Here is a 15171-nt window from a genome sequence, read left to right on the forward strand (position 1 = left end):
ATTCTCCATCGAAAAGTCCTCGTCTCATCCCTTAATATTAATTAGCGGGCGAATGAATCAACGGAAAAACATAAAGTAAACATTGAGGACAAGGAGGACACAAACCCCCTTTCGAACCTACCCCTGTGACAGCGGGACTGCTATAGGGCTTCTAGCAGATGTTTTCCCTGCCCAGGATACCCCCACTCTACGTAATTCCCACTCATATGCTTGTCCCCCACTCCAAAAATCCATGGATATTCTTCTTCTGGCCCTACTGCCGAGTTACCGGCACAGGCAGCTCGCCCAGCCGTTAGAATCGACCGTGGCGCCCCACCTCTGTTGGGGTCTCATTTATTCTGGCTGCGAATCCTGTCAACTTGACCGATCCCGTTGGGATATCGACACTGCCACCATCTCCCGGCATTCCCCCTACGGGTCTTGTTTTATCATTATATACACTCACATTAATTTCAATCAATTGATAGAAAACAATGTTATAAACAGTGCAAATATAAACTAATAATTCGTCTATCCACGTTTCTTATGTTTTCAGATATCATTTCCCCCTTTTTAGCTCCAGAAAATGACAATCCTATTAGCCACGCAACAGCCACGCAAGTACCGTGGCTCCTGGATCACCAGGGTATTCAAAAAAAGATGCCTATGTCGATCGGGCTGAAGAGAAAAACTGAAGAAAGGGAATATTATAGTTTCGATGGTGATAGAGTAGATTTCATCAAATGCAGGGAATTATTCACAATCAATTCCCCATTTTGTCAAATAAATTGCATTAATTTATTGACGCTAGGAAAAAATGTCGAACGCACAAATTGTCGAATGAGAATGCAAAGGTACCGCCATCTGGCGGTGATGCACTGAAATGTTGTAGGATGGTAAAAAAGGGTTTTAAAGTAAAAATGAGTAAATAAATATGGAAAAATCATTTTCGGGTGCAATTCATGATTCAAAACCCTTTTAATGAGTATTGGGCATCTTCGAGGATGCTCCGGATCCCCCCCCCCCAGTACACCGCAGCACGGGTTATAATTTTCCACTGGGAATAATCATGTTTCTGGCGTCTGGGATGCATCTCTTGTGAAATCCACGTGGTCACGATGACCTCTGGATATTTAAACCATCCCCAGGTCACTGTTAAACATTCTTTGGATGAATTCTCGGGGAATAAACATGTCCTTGGCAACTCTGAAGCATGTACTTTGAAATCCACGGGGTCCCGATGACCATTGGACTTTCAAACCACCCCCCAAGTCATTCTTATGCTTTTTTCAATAATTCCACGCGGAATAAATGAGTCCTTGAAGACTCTGGAGCATGTACTTCGAAATCCCGGGGATCCCGATGACCACCGGATTCCCAAATCACGCACCAAGTCCCTCTTACACATTTTTTGATTAATTCCTCTGGGGATAAATGTGTTTTTGGAATCTCTGGAGCATGTATTTCGAAATCCCCGGGGTCTCGATGACCACTGGATTTCCAAATGATGCACCAAATCCCTCCTATACATTTTTTAAAATAATTCCTCGGGGAATGAATATGTTTTTGGAACCAGTGGCGATGACCACTACATTTCCGAATCATGCACCAAGTCACTCCTAGTTATTTTTCAAGCCTCGCTTTTGGAATGAACGTGTTGTTGTCGCTTCTGGAGCGTGTAGTTTGAAATGTGTGTGGTCCGGATGATCGTTGGCTTTTTGAATAACGCACCAAACCACTTTTACTGGATAGAAGCCTTCAGTTCAACATCAGTCATTCCATATGAGCTAGGGAATCTCTAATATTAGAATTGAATAAACTATCCGATTTTAACTCACCGTGCAGTACACAACCAGCTTCATCAATATTAGCAACACTCTGGAACGGCTTGTTATCCTCCATATTTATTCCCACGAGTACCAAAGACAGTTGAACTCAACTCCAGCAGAGCCCCGATTGCCTGAGTAAGGCCACTAATTATACCTGGGCTTGGGCCCAGTGCCATAGGGGAACCGTTTGAGACGTCATTACCCCGACGCCTTTCAGTCATCAGCACGGTATCTTAACACTTTGACATTGGGGATGTTTTGTCCGCGGGAGCTATTTTATTGCACTCCTACCCTCAGTTCCTAGGGAACTGCGGGTCTACTCCCCTATCCGCAACCTGGGGACGCGCCACGTAGCAGTATTACCTCTGCTTCTGTGTACTCCACAGATTCGTGGTGTGTGTGTGTGTGTGTGTGTGTGTGTGTGTGCCATTCCGTAAGTCTGTCCTCTAGGGTTTTTTTTGTCAGTATCAGTCTTAGCTTGTCTTTTGTTATCGTTTCCATTTGTCGATGTGTGTGTGTATGTGTGTGTGTGTCATTCCGTTAGTCTGTCCGTCTTCTAGGGTTTTTTGCTCAGTATCAGTCTCAGCTTGTCTTCCGTTATCGTTGCCGTTTTCACTGTCCATCCTGTAGGATTCTCGTCTTCTTTCTCCAATTCAACATCATCGTGAGTCTCGTCATCATCATCATCGTAATCAGTATCATCATCAGGGTGAGCTTTATGAGCTTACGCTGTTGTTCGAATGGAAATAGTCAAGTTTCATGAATATGAAAATTTACTAATAAAAGACATCAGAGAACACTGGAACGCGGCTATACGATTCATTTAATTGAATATGGGGAAGAACACGTACTGAAATCGAGTATATTCTAGGGGACAGTCGGGTAGAATGAGAAACCGAGGGACAAAGGACTGAAGGGTAAAATCGTACTCTATATAATTTGAGATGTGCGTTTCTCCGGAAAATCATGGAGTATTCCAGAACATTATGGCACTTTCTATAAATTTCTGGAATCTTTTCAAAAATTCGAGAATCGTCGGGAAAACTCACTCCAATTCTCCGAATATTGTCAAATCTTTCTGGAATGTTCCAGAACATTATGAAAATGTCTATAAATTTGTGGAACCTTCTCGAAAATTCGAGAATCGTTTGAAAAACTCTTTTCAATCCGTCTAATCTCCGGAAAATCATGGAAGGTCCTAGAAAGTTGTGGAACAGTCCAGACTGCTACAGAATCTTCTAGAAAATTCGGGAATCATGTAGAAAACTCTCCAATTGTTCAAGGCATTGTTAACCCATTGCCGTCCTAAACGGTTTCCCATTTTTCATCGTTTTGTAGTAGTGTGCGTGCGCTGTCGTGCTTTCTTTATGGCACACTAATACACCGAGGGACTCCCTCCTGTGTTCACACCGATAAGTTTGGGGACAAGAGTCGGTGAATGGGTTAAAATAAATCTGGCGAGCTTTATGATACTTGAAATGTTTTACCCTTTTTCTCCACTTTGAACTGCATTTGCTCGTAATAGTCTCCGTCTTTGAAAAGGAGGCGTAGAAATTGCAGGGTGTCGATTACAACACGATCCAATTTGTCCGTGATGTCTCTCACACGGGAACTAAAATCTGCTGCGTCACTGTGTTGTTTCCTACCCGCTTTGCCATCGAACAATCCGTCGAACTCATTGTGAGTATTTTGAATCAATTTCACAAGTTTTTCTACACATGAGAAAAAGGCAAAATAAAAGATCACACACACACATACATACATACGCACATACAGACACCTTCTGAAAATGGCATATTCGAACTCCTGAGATCAACCTCAGTCACTCTAGCACAAAAAATCGGAAACTTGAAATCGAACGATTACAATGGTTCCATTCGGAAGGAAAAATCATGATTCAAGTAGTTTCAGACTTGATTTACGTATACTTTTAACTTGGTTCAAGTAGTATGACTTTACTTAAATCAATCCGAGTTTCAGACTCACTCTGAGTAGAAAATAGCATTGTTCGAAGAAGGGAGGTGTCAAGTCGTCAACTACTTGAATCAAGTAGAAATAGCGGATTGATTCATGCCGAAAAATCGACTTGTTTCAGATCTCTACCTGAATCAAGTCCCAAAAACTACTTCAATCGAGTAGAATTCTACCTGAATCGAGTCGCTAACTCAACTTGCCATTTATTTTAGCGACTTGATTCAAATCGACAAAAGCGACTTGAAATGAGTAGATTTCCGACTTGATCCAATCCGAATCATGTCAAGTTGTATCACACTACTTGAATCATTAAGTTTTTTTTGGGTGCAGTCAATGGCAATAAAATGAAAAGGAAAGAATGCGGCGAATCTCATAGAGTGACCGACGTACGGTTAAACCCCTCGGCAATTGACTTTTCATTGAATCTTACGTTGCCACGTTATCGGAGGTGTTTTCCGACCCAGAGAACCGGTCAGAGTGGAGTTGAATGACTCGCTGATGTTGTTGGTACGATGCTGGGTTTTGTACACACTCCACTCTACCGGCTTCCTTCGTTTCAGCTACTGCCTTCGAAAATACTTCACAAACTTCTTGAATTTTTCCTCCAGTCCTGCTTTCTTTATTTCCTTCAGAATTTCCGGCCAGCCCTTCGCCAGAATTTGTTCTGCAGGTAATAAAGAAAGAGCGATAATCAACTGCAGAATTTCGTCACACCTCCCCCTTCTGCGATTTGTTCCTCCGTCTTCTCCTCATCTTTCTTCCTCCGTGGCAGGATTCCCAACTTTGAGGAACGTTTTATCACTGCCTGGCAAATTTTCATAAAAATGGGTAATTAAGTATGAGTGAAAGGGTTGAGTGAGTAGTGAGAGCAGTTGAAGGGAGTATGCCGGTCTACCTGTACCAAGTGGAAACGGCATAATCTTAGCATGAGGCACTGGACATTTCTATGGAGATTCGTATTTGGTGCTTGTTCGAAATCGAGCATCATGACGCCTCCAGTGGTGAGCTCGGGAATGATTTCGCTGAAAATATATTGGAAGACTGCGTCATAATCCGCGATTGTCCTATGCTCCATCAATATCCAAGCGATAGGGAAGGGCTGCATATACACAGATGAGAATTGTTACTCTCAAATTTTTACAGAAATTGAGGGAAAATAGAGAATAGATCTAGGGAAGTTTTCAAATAGCCTCCAATACTCTAATCTCAATTTTAAGGAATGCGTAGGAGTGAGAGGGCCATCTATATATCTCCCACAATAGAACTGTTCATGTCGAGAGTTTAGATAGTGGCTCATGCACCATCCACAGTTGAATTTTCAACTCTGGAAAATGTGGGGAGTCAACCCTACATACCCCCCAAAACTGACCTCTCAATCCTCAAAAATATCAAGAGTTGAGAGAGTGCCCCATATATTCATTCAAAACTCAACTCTTCATGCTTCAACTTGTTGCGAGTTGAGTGACCACCCCTCTTCCCCCGATACTCAACCCTGATGCCTGAGAAATATCTGGAGTTGGGACAATGTCTCATATACCCTCCAAAACTGAACTCTCGAAAATGTCGCGAATTTCGAGGAAGCCCACACGGTTGGCACCCACCGCAGGCCATTTTGTTCCAATAAGATTCCACTATTTCACGTTGCTAGCGCATGAGGCGCGCTGCGCCCGCTGAAGCCGATGATTTATTTTTTTCAAAATCGACTCCTTTCGTTGACCGATCGTTGATTCCGAATTTATTTGCCTCGTAGATGATGATGAAACTCTCAGAGACGGGCGAAATATGAATATGAAAAAAAAAATGGAAAAAAATGTTCATTTCAAATATATTCACCCCCTAGATTTTACATATTTCCACAAAATATTAAACTACTTCAATTCTCATTTCGACTTTGACTTCAAGAGAATCGATTTCGGTTTCAATTCGAGATTCTCGATGCTCTCCTTTATATTATAGGAATATTATAGAACTAGGGGCCGGTTTGTTCAGCCGCCTTTAGCCTTAATTCACTTTAAGTCTCCGTTAGCTAACGGAGAGTTAAAGAGCGCTATCCTTGTCTAGCTCTCATACTCCAATGGGCGCAGTAGCGCCATTAGTGCTGTGACGAAATTCCAGGCGAATTCGTCACCTGCGGAACTCCAGGGTATTTATGTATAGAAAGAGAGAGAGAGAGAGAGAGAGAGAGAGAGAGAGAGAGAGAGTAAGATTTTATAAACCGTTACCTTTTTGTCGTGATAAAAATCTATACGGAGAATTAGAGCTACCTGCTACCTTAACTCTACTTCAGAGCTACCTTAAGTTCGGAAAACTACCTAAATTGGTTACCTATCGCGTGAATCGATTCCCTAAATTTTGAGAATAATATTCATTAAATAACTTCATTAAATAAACCAGATATTTTGCAGATATTTCTTTTTTTCGAGTCATTTTTGTTGAGTTAAAGTTTAGTAATTTTGAGATTTTCCTACGTAAATTCGGTTAAGGATCAGGATATCACCGTGGAATATTTGGCCAAGATAATGTGCTACCCAGTGTTTCCCGTAACCCTTTTTGGTTTGTCGATAGAGTGAGTACATAGGTCGAGTTGAAATGCTTGCGCTCCCTTGAGCGAGAGTGTTAGGGCTTTCAGTTGGAAGGCCGTGGAGACGATCACCCAGTCGTCGAGACGGATCGCCATTGGGTTTTTTAATTTAGTTAAGTTGCGTTTGCGTTTGAGTTTTCGTTGGTAAAGTCCTAATTCCTCTCCGGAGAGTGCCCTCTGTAGATAAGCTACCTTATTCCGGTCGTAGACGGAGTGAAGACCCGCTCCGCCATCTCAGTTTCACGTTGAGTTCAAGTAATTACAGTTTTGTTCAATTAAAATAATTAAAATCAATCATAGGAGAATTTAAATTTAAATCTTTAAATACTTCGCGCACAATTACCCCGGGAATCGATAGTTCGCGTCTCCGGCACTCGAGTCAGCACCGTACGGGGCTAGTCTCCCCCAGACTCCCCACCACTATGCAACAGGCCCGAGCGGACACACGCGATAGTCGCCATTACAGTATCCACCCGGACGACTAAGAGTGAGGTACGAGTCGATTTAGCTCCCTGAACAAGTTCTCTTTCGAGGTAATTATCGAGGCCCCGTGATCCAAATTCAGTCAAAATCAACGCTCCAGACCATGGTAAGTACTCGTGTACTTATTTAGAGGTGATTAACAGTGAATTAGTGCGTTTTTCGATAAAGCAGTTGGACCACGCGGAATGGCGTCGCTACCTCTCGGAATGACGCCAACACCGATACTCATGGTTTGAAGGACAGAAAACTCTTCAAACAAACCTAAATGCTCCCTGGAAGCTACCTGAGATTATTTAAATGATAATTACGCTACCTGAATAAATCCGAATAGTAATAGGGCTACCTACCGTAACTTTTAGGCTAAATTTCATGCTTTAGGCGTCTCGCTACGGCGATTGATGCAACTCGCTACCTACTTCATTGCTACCTTTTTGCTTGCTACCTTTTTTCGCTCTCTTTACGTAATTATTCTACGCTACCTATTTCTTTATATTTCTCCGACTCACGAGAGTTCTGGAGGAAAAATGATGCTACCTGAATTGTTCTGAAGCTACCTTTTTCGCGTTTTAATGCTCTCTAACGTTCGTTGAGTTTTGGATTCCGGTTGGGCATGGGGACGCTATCTTTTTAGTTATCTTTACTTTATGGTTGGAATCCAGAACAATAAAATTATCTAAGCTCTCTTACGTTCATGAATAAGCTACCTATTATTTTGGAAATTATTGGAGACCGTAAGCTACCTATTTTCATGGAGAAAACCTCCATTTCCGGGTTAGAAACGCTCCTTTCCGGTAAATCAGCCACGTGGCTGATTCAAGCTCCCTAGCTCATTTTTGCTACCTTTTCGGTGAATGAGATTCCCGATTTTAATGGGTTACAAATGGCATAAGAATTAAGTAAACCATTACAAAGGCGCTCCATAATTCGTAATTCGATTAATTACAGTCGAAAATAAGAAAAATTAGTACCTTTTCGTGAGCTCCCTTTTTTTTTTATTTCGCGTAGTTACCTCATCCGTTCTCTCTCTCGCACGTACGCTACCTTCCTATAGTCTCTCTCTCTCGGATTCGTGTTCCCCTCGTGGACAATACCTTTGCTTCTCTCTATCAGCTTTGGATTGGGATCGCTTTCTTTTTCATACTTAAAATTATTATTCGCATCTTTCGAGTCCTTTTGGAGTTTAATGGATCATTTCAGAGTATTTAAAATTATTTTGAGTCACATTCATGTAATTTTGTGTTTGTACGAATTTACGATTTTGTATTAATATCGGCAATAGCGAAACACGTCAGTACAATGAATATTATTATTCAATGTCGACCTTACCTATCCCGTTTGGAATTTAAGACATTGGTTTATTGGTTTCTCGATCGATGATTGGTTTTGTTAATTGATGTTCTCGTCCACGAATCCACCCCTCTCTCCACGACCCGCACACTGAGCAGCCGAGTAAATCCCGTACCCTCGTAATCCACATTTCTGCGTATGGTTTGCGATATGTTTCTTGTCTTTATTGGATTTTTGGGGACAATCATTATTTAGTTTTAAGAAAATACGGTTCCGTTTGCGGTTTGTCGATTCCGCGTTGCTAAATCGGCTGGCGTCCTAAATACACGAAATAAGGATTGGATGAGCTGCTGATTGTTCCCGAAGTCCAGTGTTAGCGTTATGGTTTTCGGCGTTTCAGACTTGTCGGATTACGAGAACGAAGGTAATGAGTTGGCCGTGTTTGGATAATCGAGACTTCTGGGTTAGGGTTTATTGAGTATTTGTTGAGGCCAAAGAAAAATCATTACAGTGTATAAAACCTCCACGCCAGCGGCTACTTTCCAAAGTTGACGCTACTTTAAAGCTGAAGGAGGCTGAACAAACCAGCCCTATGAGGGTGCACTCCCGCGCACTCCCGCGCGACTCGATGAGATGAACCATAACCTTGAAATTTGAATTCAGCCAATATGTGGCTTGGCGTTATTTACTTCGACTTCGAGATATTTCGATACTCAATCGAGATTTTTCAATGCGAAACAACTTCATGACTGTGCTTGAACATTTTAAGATAGGATAGTTGGAATCTATGGAGATTTGATTTAAATGGATTCTTTCCACTTTCATACTAACATTAGCAGTTATTTAAATTTTAATTAATGGTGATCGATTTTTTTTATAATTGAAAAGAAACTTCTTCCTCTTTGTAATGCGTTCAGACCGAGCTTATTCCATTTGTTTGTTGTTAACTAGTGAATATGTGGAAAAATGTGAAAATGGCCCGTTGTAATTCACCTTCCCCTATTCTTCCATTAGATATGATGTGCTGAATCTTACTTGACCATAAACATGAATCATGATGGTATACAGTTGGTGGATCTTCTTCAGCAATGGTGAGCTGGCGAACGTTCCATTCATAAAGGCGAACATAACTCCGTCACGAACGGCCTTCTTTATGAAATTACGATCAGCCAGCACCACACTGCATGACTCAACCATTCCCTTCTTGGTCTCCACCACATTCATGAATGTCTTAGCCTGAACAACAATAGTTATATTTTTATAATATACGAATAGAATATTAATGCGCTATGACCGATTCGCACAGAGGCTATATTGAATGGTTTGAATCCGCGTGTTCATGACGTCTGGCAACGTTCTGCTGTAGGTTACTACGGAACGAATTGACGAGGTTATATGAAATACATGTGCACTGTCGCCGTATGATCATTGAAGGTTAGATCAACGAGAGTCATGTGGAGAATTGAATAAAATATTGTTGATATTGATAATATGATCTTGTGACGGAATTTTCGAGAATTCCGCCACCTGTACGAGAGTTCACTGTAAGATCGGAAAACTGAGAACTTCCGACCAAGTAAATTGTAAGGAGAGAGAGAGTAACGAGGGGGAGTAAATAAATTTTAAGAGAGAGAGAATCGCGTCATATTCCCTCCCCTGAAGATTAGCACCCCTGTCGAAGGGAGATGCAAAATTCCTAATCTTTAGCTCGAGCCTTAGATATCGATCATCAGAACATCCGGACATCAACATCCGCGGGAGAATAACGTTCGATTCTTTAAAACCAGTAAATTCACGTGTCGATCCACGGTAAAAACGAGTAAAAATAAAATATTCAGTTGAATTAAAAACAAATAGTTAAATCCTCGATGTTTCGAGGTAATTTTCAGTTTAGTTTCGGATTGAGGGATTTACGGTTAGAGTCATTACGGTTTAAGTAAATTTACAGTCAAATGTATTTACCGGTTTAATAGATATTTTGTTAGTTTCGCGAATTCTGAGTGGAACGAGTCTCCACCGCGAATCGTGACCGATAGACTGAGCCTCCCGGTGAGATATCGTATTTCCGTTGAGTGTTAGTTGCTGATCATCGAGGTTGAGCTGAAATGCTCACGCTCCCTAGCTTACGCATTTCGTGGGGTTATTGGGCTCACTAGTACGGTTGGAAGGCCCTGTGGGTGAATTTAGGCCTCTCGCCTCCATGGATTGCGATGGCCCATTTTAGATTTACGGTTTTGTTAGAGGTGATTCCCCAATAACTCCCGGGAGAGTGACAGCTACGAAATATGCACTCACTCAGTGAAAAGTGCATTCGCGTTGATAAAAGGCGAACAACCGCCTATATTTTCCCCTCAATCCGAGTTTCGTTCGTTTCGTTTAGTAAATTCCGGTTAAAATTCAGTTCGAAACAATCTTCAGTCACAGGAGATAAAGTGCCAGCCACATAAAATTATAACTTATCTTAAGACTCTACATTCGGAGTTTAAATTTGAATTAACGTCCCCGCGCGCGAGTTCCCACCGACTGCAGAAGTAACTCTCCGGCGACTGGTTATAGGGCGCCTCAGTCGCCCGTCGTCACACGAGAATCTCGGTCGAACGCTGGAGTCAGTCGCAGTTCCGCCATCGTCCAAGTCGCCGCGCTTTTGGAGCAGCTAAGGGAAAGACGCCGAGAGGACTCCCCGTGGGACCTGGATTGGAGGAAAAATGGTAAGGGTACCCTCTGACCCCACGTGCACACTCCCAGAGGGGCAGTAGTGCACATTTTCCCCGGAAATCCATAGGAGGACCATGGGAGGCTAATGCACATGCTACGGCATCACCGAATGACGGCATCGTGCCCTCTCCGGAAACCCCGTATTTGTCGAACGATAAGTGCACCCATGGAGTGCATAATCGGTTCACAAATACTCTCTCCATTTCTGAGAAGTGATTGTGCAGTGATAAGTGGGGAAATCATAAATAAAATAGGGTTATGCGTGCACGCATGCTCTCCACGTGATATGGATGTAGCTGTGGTGCTGTTTTGCATGCTTTTCATTGCTCGGACGGATTGACGCCTCATTTGGGAGCGCTTTTCGTTCCGTAGCATTTTTCCCTATTTTATTTTCATAATACCGATTTCTCGTCGAATAGAAGCTCGTGGGGTCCCTATAATTGAAGCGACGCCACGAGGCTCCTGATCGAGAGAGAATTCGAGAATGTGAACTGAGGGCACCTTGCGAGTGTCTATTCCATTCCTCGAGTTTTCTCCTTCAGTGAATATTCGTCTTCCCGTTAATTCCTCGTCATTAGCGGTTCTCGTACATGTATGGATCCCTGTGCACGCCATTTCCGGCTATGCCGAGAGATCATACGCATTTAGGTTTTTCTCCCCCGTTCGCGCGGATATTTCTCTCTCTCAAGATCCATTCGTTTACTCCCTCTCTCGAGAATGAATCGTGGTAAATAAATTTAGAATCTCTATTTATTTTGGCATCGATTTTGAGAAATGAAATAAATCACGAGACAATTTAACATAATCCACGTGTCTCAGATTTAATTAATTTTCCGATCTGGTTTTGAGTAATTTTGGGATATTTCTTTGGGTTGCGCGACACCTTTTCCTAAGACCGAATGACCGATCCTACCCCGCTCTCCGAATTCCTCCGAGCTAGTCGAAATAATTCCGCAACCTCTCCCTTCGATTTTCCCTAGTTATCTTTAAGTCTAGTTTTCTTCTCGTTTGGTTCCCTTTGGCTGCGGTTCGTTGATACCGCCGAAACAAAAATCAACTGGCGCCCGACACCACTTCCTCAAAAGAGTAGCTGGCTTCTCGTTCTCCGGTTATGGCGTTTCTATCGTTTCTACAGTTTTCGAGAACTTCAGGGAACATCGAAGTGGAAGAGGCCGAAGGTGACACACTACAGCTATCGTTCAGTCTGGAATTTTCTGCGGGTTTAAGGTCTCGGATCCAATCCGTTCTAAATAGTCTACGTTGAGAAAAATCGCCATCACAATCTAATTAGAAAACTTCCCTAAAATAATCTATTTAACAATGAAAAATCCGGAAAAGTATGGCAATGGCATTGCTTTGCGCGAAACTGAAATCTTAGTTGAAAAAAAATGCCAACTTGGAAGACGTACTTGGATATCCTCAATATTTTTCCGATTCTATACTGTGTTTCTACTTTTTGAAATCGTGTTTCCTTAATCTGGACGTCTGAGAGTTCGATAAGTAGTCATACGTAGCTCATGTGTAACTCAACTGTAGTCTCCTCAGTCCAATTAAGCTTACTAGTTAGTATTTTACGTAACTTATTGTCTAATGATGTTTTTGATGAGTGTGAGGCTTATAGATTCAGCCTAAGGCAAGGTCTGTAATCACACTCGTCGTTAATGTAATTAAGAATGAGTTACATGATATACATATATCAACGCGTGTAAACCAGCAATTTATGTACGTGGAGCGTGGGTTAAGTCTCGGTTTACACGCGACGCCGCTGTAAAAGTGGTAATATACGCAGAAGCAAAGTTTTAGAAGTCACCATCATTCTGACGTTTCTACAACGAGGCTACTATTGAATTGAATACACAAGCTTCAGTTTTCCACGTGCTTACCACCCTTTCCTTCAGCTGGGGTGATAATTCTGCACGTGGGCATGACTCCTTTATAGGGCTGCGCACGAGACCGAAACTAGTCTCGGTCTCAGCTCGTCTCGTCTCGGTTTTTCGATACGAGACCGAGGGGATTACGTTTAAGAATTATCACGACGATACCGAGACGAGACTTGCCCTAAAGCGAGAGTCTCGTTGGATTTTCATTCAGATGAGTGGATAAAAAACATGAGAGTCATGCATCGTGGGAATAATACGTCAGAAATACATCAGCAGAATCATACATCATAATTATAAGAATTTTGGGGTGAAATGATGATTTTTCATTAAAATTCTTGTATGACTCTTATGACGTATGGATTTTATGGCTATTTTAATATTCACAAGATCGAGACGAGACCGAGAGTAGACTAAGAAGAGAAGATACTACGTATTTGGAGACGGAAATGAGACCGACATGATACCGGAAATTTATATTTGTTTAGAGACTGAGATGAAATTCTCAAAAATCTTGTCTCGTTTCGGCTCTTATGCAGTGCTACTTATTTATTTTACCTCCCTAGGTTATAAATATACTATCATATTTCTTACTTTGAGCGTTCCCTTCGGATATTTCAGGAGTATCGAATCCTCCTTTGCATTCTCCAACATTTCTCTGAATTCTTTAAGAGTTTTCGGTGCAGGTCCGAATGCTGCATTCTTCCACCCACGCATTTTGCGCTCATTGTTGTGCAAACGTAGCGGAAGATCTTCATACCTATATCGCGGAGAATATGATACAAGTATATTATAATATACTCCAAAATTATTGAAAATGAAAACAAAAATGCACCATGTATACGTTCAAGACGCTAAAATGTTGACGCAAAAACACAAGAAATAGAAGAAACTAAGAATTACTATCTTAGTGAAAAATGAACATAGTGTTTACGGTTTTTCAGTAAAGGACAATCGGTTGCTTTATTGGAAGCTGAGAACACCATGTGCATTTTTTTATATTTTTTATAATTTTTGAGTGTATTTCACTAATTTTGCGTATTTGAGATAATTTGTTATATCTTTAAGACGTCAGTCGTTATGCTGATGGAAAAAAGTTATCGAAAAATATTCTAAATTGAATAGAACAATTTCAATTTCTAACATCATTCAAAAGAACTAGTGTTTTGGTAGGAACCGTATGGCAGCGTTCGTGGTCGGGAGAGTATTATTAAGCGGATTGCCAACCTCACAAATTCCTATTCTGGAAACACTGGTGACAATCCAAGAACAAAATGTCTCACGGGAATTTAGCTAACGTTAGCTAACGGAGAGTTAAAGTCCGCTATCCCTGTCTAGCTCTCATACTGTAATGGGCGCAGTGACGTTATTAGTGCGTATAACGTCCACAGTTTCCAAAAGTTGACGCTACTTTAAAGCTGAAGGAGGCTGAACAAAATAAAAAAATATTGATTAATGATGAAAGAATAAAGGATATACCGCATATAAAAAATGAGAAACTCGAAGTATAACGATAAATAACAAATTTCTCAGTCACTCCCCAGATAGTAGATGTATAAACTCACGGTAGCGGGTTCGTCTCGAACGCCCACATGGTGCAACACTCTATTGCGTGTTTTGATGTGGAACAAGTAGAATAGTACATTGAACAGGGAATCTGTGGATGAGACGGGCACTGGGGGGAGATAAACAACTGCCATAATTTCAAAACGGAACGCGTGAAAATTCTGCAATGCAGTACACATATTTCTTTGAGGCCTCAAGGCCGACCAATCACAGTTTCATTGACCTCGCTGTACCCGTTAAAAGTCGATCAAAAATTGGTAAAAATCATTCTGAAATGACAGAAGAAATTCTAATAAGCAACAATAAAATTTTCATAGCCAGAAGTTTCCATGGAATTTCATTGTGCTGTAACAGAATTTTTCATGTGCTATCAATAAAAATTGACCCGTAACATAACAGTTTCTATATTCCCAGGGCTGAGCGCCTCGACTAGAGGACAGAGCGGGAATTTTTCCCGGAAATTCTGACAAAAGTACAGTGCGCATTTTATTCACAATTTTCCTACAATGATTTGTGTTTGAGGAGGTGCATTGCTCGCTTTTCTTTATCACTCACTTGCTGTGAACTGCCTGGAACACTTTGCTGGTCTTTTCTGGTAGAGTTAGAGTGGCTTCTTTGAGATCTCTATTGAACTCCCGAATTCTCTGCGCCTTAGGATTCGGAGCGTGTGAATGCCGCTCCGTAGGGTCGTTGATAAATTTAGTTCCATCCCATGTCCCTCCAACTTTACACGGCTTCAACTTATGATTCCTTTGATTGCATACCACATACCTATATAATAAAGAGTAAGATGAGACTACAATATTCATTCATATGATGAAGTTTTCTTTCCATTTTCGAAAAATTTTCGCTGAAAGGTAGTATGTAGACTTTCTCAGAT

The sequence above is a fragment of the Diachasma alloeum genome, unplaced genomic scaffold, assembly GCF_001412515.2.
Source record: "Diachasma alloeum isolate Michigan unplaced genomic scaffold, Dall2.0 Dall_scaffold_00324, whole genome shotgun sequence".
NCBI lineage: Eukaryota > Metazoa > Arthropoda > Insecta > Hymenoptera > Braconidae > Diachasma > Diachasma alloeum.